This window comes from Etheostoma cragini, chromosome 6 (genome assembly GCF_013103735.1).
Source record: "Etheostoma cragini isolate CJK2018 chromosome 6, CSU_Ecrag_1.0, whole genome shotgun sequence".
NCBI classification, from domain to species: domain Eukaryota; kingdom Metazoa; phylum Chordata; class Actinopteri; order Perciformes; family Percidae; genus Etheostoma; species Etheostoma cragini.
The window spans coordinates 21710760-21720084 of record NC_048412.1 but is presented as its reverse complement, the minus strand read 5'-3'; the positions used below and the strand labels follow the sequence as shown (position 1 = coordinate 21720084).

The window sequence follows — 9325 nt, the reverse complement described above, 5'->3', positions numbered from 1 at the left end:
TTGTGACTCACCCGCAACTTCCTCAATAGTAGGACAAATGTAGCCGGCAAGCTGCATCACTCTTTGCCGCAGAGATTTGACTACTGTCAGAAGAAACACAAAAAGTTTTCCAGCTGACGAGCGACGCTGCTGAGCCAGCGGAGCAGCGACCTGCACACTGCTCCCAGTCCGGAGCGGGTCTGCTGCCAGACAGAGAGGGAGGCGGGAGACCACTGTCAGCTTACAGACTTCACATATTACTCCTGGTAGGACTTTACTTTGAGTTTATAACTAGGCTATAGCTGGACTTTTTAAAGTGTCCACCTCTTCGACCTCAGAGTTGTTTCATGAAACGATTCTTTTGACGTAAAATATTCGGAAATTACTTGGAAAAGTGTTTTATTAGAAGGGAAATAAACTAGTATATCCTAAATGTCATTATACACAGCATATTGATTGTGGCTGAGGCTTTTCAATGAAACCCAAATTGCATAAAGAACCTCTGAAGTGTATTAACTTCAAACATTGTGCTATTAACAGTAGGCTATAACTATTTGAATCAGTAATTAAGTCAACTAATGAAGTAATTTTATATATTTATTGTTATCATTCTTCGTAGGAGTAGTAATAGTGATGTAGTAAGGCTAGTAGCAATGTAATTACGATCTATACATCTTAAAATATAATTTACACCTTAAGGTCATATTTTCTCTATACTTTTAATTTTGCGAGGTTTTGCTTTTAGGAAAAATCTGAGTGTAGAGATTTAAGGTGTGGGCTTGACATTATGAAAAGCCTTGGTACTTCACACCTTAGTCAAACACACCACCTGGGGATAAGCCTGCAAAGTAAAACCACTTCCTGTGAGGGGGTCTGGACATTTTCTTTCTGCCTGTGTGTTTTTATGCTTTCCTATATTTTTCTCCCCTCTTATCTCTCTCTAATCACAGTCTCACACCTGTTGTACTGTTGTGCCTTTGTAATATAATACATGTACACACACACACACACACACAAACAAGGCCAAAAAACAGAATACACATCAAATCTGTGGAGGAAGAGACTGTACTGGACCGTGCGACCCGTTGAACTGTGCGAAGGAAGGATTAAGGAACAACTGTTGTGTCACAGAAGCTCCCAGCTGAGCGGTGTGTGAAGGCCTCAGAGAGCAATGCCCCTCAGGCTAAACTTGTCTTTACTTTGGCTGCAGGAAGTGGTTTATTGCAGCGTGCATCTGGGAAGGGTGTGTCTGTGCTGCAGCTTCTAGTTTTGATTTTGTTGTCCATCATCACATCACAGCATATAGTAGTAGTGTCATCCCTGTGACAATTATTTAGTGTTGTCCACGTGTTGTGTCATCTGAGCATAGTGGGCCCTGTGGGAAAAAGAGAACATTTGATCTTTATCTTACATGTCTTCTGGGGAATGTATACAACCTTTTAGGGTATTTTGGGTATAATGAAAAAATGGAGGTGAAGTGCTTGGTCTTTGCTCGAGTCTATGTTTTTTACACATTTTTTACACTAAAGTTTTTTCAAGCTTTGTCTTAGTTCCAGTTAAAACTTGGCACAACATTAAATTAGAAAGTAATTATATAGCTTTAAGGATTTCATTAGGCTTCACAGTTCATTGTTAAGGATATGATAACCATTTGCTACTTGTGCGCTAAAATGCGCAGATATTCAGGCAGGTTTGTTTTAGAACTAGAATGCCACTCAGACCTCCACCAAGGTATGCACTATCCCAGTGTTAATGCAGTGGGAATTTTCCCAGTCGGGAGGATTCCAATACCACATAAATGTAGCACAAATGCCCTACCTCACAATGGTAAAGAAAGTGAAAATGGTTTGGTGCACCTGCTCTGTGATTCGGATCCGCTCCAAAATGTAATGGGTTCTTCCTTGGCCTATGCTACACCCTTCCAACGTGTTTGTCCGTGATCCTGCTGACAGACAGACAAACTAACAAAATAAAATAACAAGCAAACAGAGCAGAAAACACAACCTCCTTGGCGTAGCTAATGAAGGACCGAATAGAAATGTACAACATAAAACCGCTCAGTTCCTTAAATATTATGTCGTAGCCATTGCTAAAATGATGGCTTCAATAATGCAATTAATGCAATCCTTTCTGTCTGTTACTGCAGAAATTACACCTTGGAGGAAGTTGGTCTCTTAGACATAATGCTGTGCTTTCACCACTGACTAGTTATTTTTACACAAACCGTTTGTCTCAGTAACATTCAGAAATAATCCCCTAGCAGCCAAAAGCCCATTCCGTCCCATTTACCATATGGGAAGATTGCCTTGACAGAGCACGGGCTGTATAACGTATGTGTTTGCTTTCTTCCTCTTCCTCTCTCCCTCTCTGTTTCATTGACCATGGTCACATTCTTTGGAGATCTCAGTGTTTTCCAAAGGTTAGCCCCGCGTGGTGGTTGGACCCCGGCCAGCTCTAAACTGCAGTGGGACTGCAACTTAACGACTCGGACTGGTTGTGGCTGGTTTTATGTGTTGGCATCGTTTGAAACCGGGCCAACAATAATGATGGAGAACTGGTGGTCAAGTGGTTGCAGGTGGTTAAGGAGCAAAATTTAGATTTGTGTTGAAGCAGTTCTCTTTTGACGTTCTGCAGTTCTTAGGGTATCAGAGGACACTGGACACAGTTTGTATTGTTTCCATGACTTTCTGTCACATTCTGTGTAAGGCGACGTTCAATTAGCATGTTTGTCTCTCATCGTCTGCTTGTTCATTTAGATATTTCCTTGATCGGGTCTTGACTCTTGGGTTCCTAATTTTTGCACAATTTTTGACATTCCAGCATAGCTATTAGTGCGCATACCTTGTTTTCAACTTATTATTTATGGGGTTTCAACCAGAATCAAACAATCCATCCCAATCCAGCGTGGATCTCTTTAAACTGAATAGAAAAACATCACATCTGTGCTATATTTGAGACCAACCAAAGGGAAATTAGGGCTCATTCTGCTTTTGTGCTAATAAAACCTGTCTGGCACATATCTCTTGCACTTCTGTGAACTGTGTCTGTGAAAACCTGGGAAATAACATGGTTTTGGCTGTATATTTTATATAATTCGGATACTCTGTTTAGTTTGTTGTGTGTGTGTCTCCATGTCTTTCTCCCTGTTAGTCAGCGCCCTCTTCAATAGGCTGTGGGGGCACGTGGCTGGCAGCAGGAGTGTGTCTGAATTTCCTGAAAGGGAGGAAGTGACCTCAGGTTTCCTGTGTGGGGATGGCCAGGTGCTGTGGTGTTATTGTGAGGGGCGCAAGACTTCCTCCATGGATGCTTTGTTGGTAAACGTCTGAAACTTGATCCGTTGGTCCAGGGCCCCTGTGGGAGGTAATATGCCCCCCATCACAATCCAGTCATCCTGCCTCGCTCTCCTTTCCTCTCTTCTTTTTCACTCTCTGTCCACTCTGCCAGAAGCATTTACTCCATGTGAGATTTTATGCAAAGAGAACATAAACTTTATAAAGGCAGCTATGGAGTGTGAAGGTAACCTATTCTGTGCTAATGGGGTAATTACATTCCTTTAGGGATACAATTACAGGTCTATACCTAGCACTTACCTGCTGCTCTCAAAGGAAGTGCTGTTTTCAAAGGAAATACCAAATTGTAAGTGCAGAATTGCAGATGCGTCATAACTTCACACTTACTAGTTTAGTACAAACTAATGATATGTTATAAAAGACTGGGGTTAAGCTTTGCCTCACTCAACATTTCACTTGATCTACTTCTTTTAGCTTCATCTGTCTGGTATATTACAGATTGAATAAATGGTACCTTATCAGTGTTTCCTTTGCACTGTTTCACATGAAACAGATGTTGTTTGGGAGCAGGAACCTGTTGATTCAGTGCTGCATCATCACTTCGGTCATGTTATGAACTTGCGCTCAGGAACACTGTGAATCAGGCGTGACTGTTTCCCTGCACCCTTTTGCCTCAAGGTACAGTGGCTTGCAGTGGCACACACCCATGCTAAAGTTGATTAAAAGAGAAATAAAAAAACATCTTTTGAAAATTTATCTTAATGCCTTAATTAAAAACAAAGGAAAAATCCAACCTTTAAGGACACCAACTTTCTTTGTATATAGCCTCGCATCATTGCATACCCTTTACCATATCTCACGATTGGCATGGGCAACTTTCCATAAGATCATCTCTTAATGCAAATCAAACCAGCTATTAGGCTAACTGAAATACAACCTGGATCCATGAAATAACTGCCTTAATGGGAATTTAACATAGGGGTATATACTGTATATGCCCCCTGTATTTTAATGAAGAACATTTATTTATCCACAATACATTATTTATTCATAAAGAAAATTGGTGTCCTTAAAGGTTGGATCTTTCCTAATCTTTTAAATGAAGGCATTTAGATCAATTTCCAAAAGATGTTTTTTTTATCCCTCTTTTTAGTCAACTTTAGCATGGGTGTGTAAACTTATGCAAGCCACTGTAGGAGGGCAGGGTCATGCTCCAACAGAAGTGTATGGCATGTACAGATTCACAGGACCTGTTGAAAGGAAAGCTATGATGTAAGACATTGTGGTGGTTACCAACTCCTCCATCACCTAACCTGATTCAATTTGTTCTTGGGAATGGGATCCCAGATAAACCTGTCCTTATTTTCTTTGAAACCGTCACCTCTGCTGTGAGTAGATAGATTCATTGCCAAAAAATGGGCCAATATGTCTATTATTGCTTAATGTTATCGCTTGCCCAATACATTGGCATCCATAAAAGATGTTATCCTGAGAAAACAGTACATTTTCTTCACAAACGTCCATAAAGAAGCATGACAGCTGGATGTATTTCGTCAGCAAACTGGCCTCCAAAACCAACTAAGCGAGTCACATCAGGCAGAAGCAAGGATTGAGAGGGAAGCACAAATTTGAAGTCTGAGGACAAATTGCAGTGGTTTTTATACAACTGGTAATGTGTATTATGAATTCATATAACTAATGGTTATGTTGGGCTGTGACTAATAGCTTAATCATAGGATAACCTATGGTTATTGGAGGCAGTTGAGGGGAAGAATGTTGGGCGAGGAGAATTTCTCCAGTAGGAGGTAAAAAGATGTTATTTCACCCTGATAAATCTCTGCTAAGAGAGATGACACAGTAAAAGCCAAGGTTTACCCTTCCTATTGTAACACCACATCTTTATAGCTGGGATAAGAGAGTGATCTTCTCTGGATAATATGGTTATTGAGGTAATCACTGGTCCATGGCTTTTGTCAGAAGTGGATCACTATTACGTTTGGTGTTTGCTTTATTTATTAACTGTAGACTCAGTAAAGAAATGTATTCCACATTTTTGAGGCTGACCGACATGCCTACCCACCGTGGTGTTTTTGAATTGAAACTTCTAATAGAAATATTTATTACATAGTAATAGTTATGAGCAAGTCGACAATAATTTAACAGCAACCATCCGCCTACATGGAGCAGAAAAGAGGGTTTTTATTTCAATGGGAGCAGCAATGTCGTCATCCCTCTCATTGAACGTTCTTACACGCTGGCTTAATTGGGCAATAATTTGAGACCATGTGGCAGGCAGTCCATAACCACGCAGTGATACACAGCAGGCGTTAAATAAGGCAACAATGCCTGAGGTTCAAAATGTCACCTTTCAAAACACTGTAAACCCCTGAGAGACTGGGCCGTTAACAAAGTATTTCTTCAACGACATGCTAGGACTCAGTTCTCAAAACAGATGTCTCGGAGAGGTAATTAAGCCTGGCACTGTATACGTGCTTTGTTTGTTCCACCATGCCACCACTGTATCCACACGTTAACCCCCTGTTGCTGTGGTGGTTGTGTCTTTATAGGGCTAGTAACTTCAGTTTGCCACAATGCCAAATGCATTAGTGTTGATTGCTTCCCAGACACTTAATAGGGAATGCTCCCACAGCTGAAAGAATGAGCCCAGACTGTGACATCATGGCAGAGGAAGTGCAGTCATGAGAGTGTGAGTGTATGGCAAAGTGTTGGTGTTTAGCATGTGCATGTTTTTATTCAAGTGTGCACTAAATGTTCTCTGTATTGCACAGCCGTCTTCCAGGGATGAAACTGAGTGACCTGACTTGTTGGACTGCTGGAAAATCAGTTACTTGTTATGATTTGATGTGTATTATCTTGTCTCTGATAAATACAAGACTGTTTTTTTGGAGTGCAGCTGTGAGCGAGAGCGTTCCCCCTAGCTCAAAGTAAACACTGTCAAAAGGCCTGCTCTGCATGATGAAACTAGTGAGCCATCAAGAATGTGATCCTTATCCAGAATGACTTACACCATCCTTCTCTCATCGTCTTTTTCCCCCCAATATGTCTTTTGCCCACTAGTATTTACAGACACGCCCACATTATCTCTTTCCCCCTTGTTATAGCTCTGTTGGAGAGACAATAGTCTCTACAGAAGAGACAGGCTTAGACAAGCCAGACGTGCTACATACACTGCAGTGTGGATTTATGTCAGTCACTAGTGCGTAAATTAAACTGTATATGACAATTTCACCTTTTTCAAAATACACAGACAAGAGTGCACTTGGCCCTGCTCGGGCACACTTTGGCAGTAATTTGTTAGGCTGTCAAAGTGGTATTGAATACTAGTAGGAAGCTGCCAGGATGTTTCTTGGCCTCCTTTGCTTCCCTGCCTTCCCTAACCTTCATGAGATACTAAACGGCTCTCATACGGTGCCTTTGAGGAGCCATAAATGGCAGAAAGTGTCCTTGGTGTGGCTATAAAAGGATGTTAGCCCTTCGATGAGAAGATGACTGTGATTTACGGCAGAGAGGCGTAACCAGAGAGCTAAGGAGGGATTTTTTGGCTTCATCAGGTGAAGTTAGGAGAGAAATGAAGGGATGAGATGGAGAGAAGAATGAACCGAGTACACTATTGTTGCCTGTGGACCCATCCGTCAACAGGCTTTCACAAAAAGGCATAATTGAAGACAAATGCGTGTTCCTACTATGTATAGTTTACTCTGTGTGTAACACCTATTTGTGTATAGAAGCTATGTACCCTTTTCACAACAAAGAGAAAGAACATTTTGTGACTCCCCCAAAACATTTGGCATCAGCTCTCGTTCACCTCATGTATTTAAAGTTCTTGAAAGGGGTGCAGTGAGAACATTACAGTGTAGTACTGTTTGTTTGACAGCATATTTACAACAAGCAGATCATATTGAGCTCAGGATGTTTGTAGTAATCGGACATAACTCAGTTCAGACGGAGATCAGAGCATTTACATTCAATACAATTACCAAATGATTCCCAGACCTCCAGTACCAGAGAATACTGTTGTCGTTGTTGTTGTTGTTGTTTTCCTTTGGCTGTTATTTAGCATTATCATCTGGTGTTGGAAGAGCCCCTAGAGAGTAGAGCCATTAGTGCTGTAGCCAGGCCAATTTTCTTTTACCAAGCTTCAAAGGTCCTCACATGCACATCCACACACTGCTGTGTGGAGGTCATCCTCTTGAATTTTAACAGATTTTTTGATGCATCTAAGATAATCTATATGAAGCATAAGACGAAGCATATATACATATATATATTACACTTAATTTATACATATATTTCCTAAAATTGCATATAGAAACCTCTATTCCATGGAATAAACTAAAGCTGTCAGTTAGCGCAAATTTAGAAACACATAAAGAATTTAACACATTTTTATATATATTAATAAAAATCCCTTCATATTTTTAGCTACATATTTAAGAAATGCAGTCCGGTGCTGCTACGATTCTCTGGTTCAGCTGTCATTGCAGTTCAAAGAGATTACAAAAACACATAATCATAAATATACTTTATTGCAAATGAAGAAAGCTCCAACATATCCCACAGCTGTAAAAATATAGATGGGTACAGTCAAGCGCACTCGCTGCACTGCATGTGGTTCAGCAATACATTTACAGATGGTACAGTGAAGTGGAAGAACAGTGACTTGGTGTACTGTTGTAGCAATTTAGTATCATTTGATGGGCGAAAATTACAGATGTCTATCTTTAGCTTTAAAAGAAATTTAATTTTGTGTCTATGAAAAAGTCTGTCATTCCGCCATTCAAAACCGTCTATCTTCTGGAACATTACTAAATAAAAGACAGAGAAGCTCTGCACTTAATAAAGTCTTCAATCAGGTGTAAACTTTACTTCTTGAAGTTAACAATACTGTTCCTGCATAGCTCTTTTCAGTTATGCCTAGAAATGAAACAGTCTCTGTAATGTTGCAGAAATGATGTGACAGATACAGACCCCCATTACAATTGGCAGCTTGATGTAGTGAAAATGTCTCAGGCATTCAGCAAACCACCTACAGAGATGGTGCTTGACCGCATTAGGAGCGGTGAAGAGCAAATTTAACACATCTCTGCCACCAATCTACATATAACTGCTTCTACTACTACTATATAAATGCACATAAATTATTACAGTTTTAAACAGGCGTCAGGCTTCTCAGGCATTATGATACAATCAGAATCTCTACATTTTTTATATATATGGTGATATTCATCATCTTATGAGGAAAGAGAATTAGGATTTAGTTATATTTAAATGCCAATAATCAACATGAATTAAAACCAGTTTGAGCTAGGAGGCAAGAAGCGTTTTAACTCCAGGTGTACATACAGTAGGGTTGCACGTTTTCCCACCTCACTGTGAACGCTGCTCAAAACTGTACATTCTGTTAACTCCAATCCTCTCAAGAGTCTGGCAAACATCACTAAGTTGTTTTCTTCTTTCCTTTTCCTAGGGTCCACCATAAGTTTGCAAGTCTGTTAGTGCTTTAATGGGCCTAAACATTCAGCTTCAAACAGAACCACATCCAATGTTGGCAATGGAAATCAGATCAATGGGTAAAATGGGGGCCAGACGTTGAGCAAAGCACAGCAAAGGCCCAATGACACAAGCACCATGACTTCACTGTGGAAGTATTCAACCCCCCTTTAAAACCCTCATCCCATCGCACGCTTTCTCGACACTGACGAGTGGAAACTGTTTAGGGTTTAATGATTGCTGAAGAAAAACTGTCCCATAGAATGAGAAGTCATGCATGATAATGGTCATTGGTCACACCACTTCATGCTTGTGGTGATCTGTCAGGGGAATATTACAGTGCCTTTGCACATTGTTGAGTGTTAGTGCCATGTAGATTTTAACCTTGGTCTAACAGCGCCACTGGACTCTGCTAGTCCAATAATGAAGGCAGAACCATATATCCTGGTAATTTACACGATGCGTGACATACATTTACACTTTACTTGATGGATGAAGAGGTAGTGGAGCGGTTGCGAGAGCTTTGTGCATTCATCAAGCTTCTC

The 9325-nt window shown here is 40.5% G+C and overlaps 1 protein-coding gene across 1 annotated transcript in view; it reads left to right on the top strand.

The window, feature by feature from the left end:
* The window catches only part of fhl3a (four and a half LIM domains 3a), a 30405-nt gene continuing 21080 nt past the window's right edge, over nt 1-9325 (top strand). Inside the window, exon 1 of the mRNA XM_034874775.1 lies at nt 1-247. The gene's annotated coding sequence lies outside the window, so the exon portion shown is untranslated. The remainder of the gene's footprint in view (nt 248-9325) is intronic.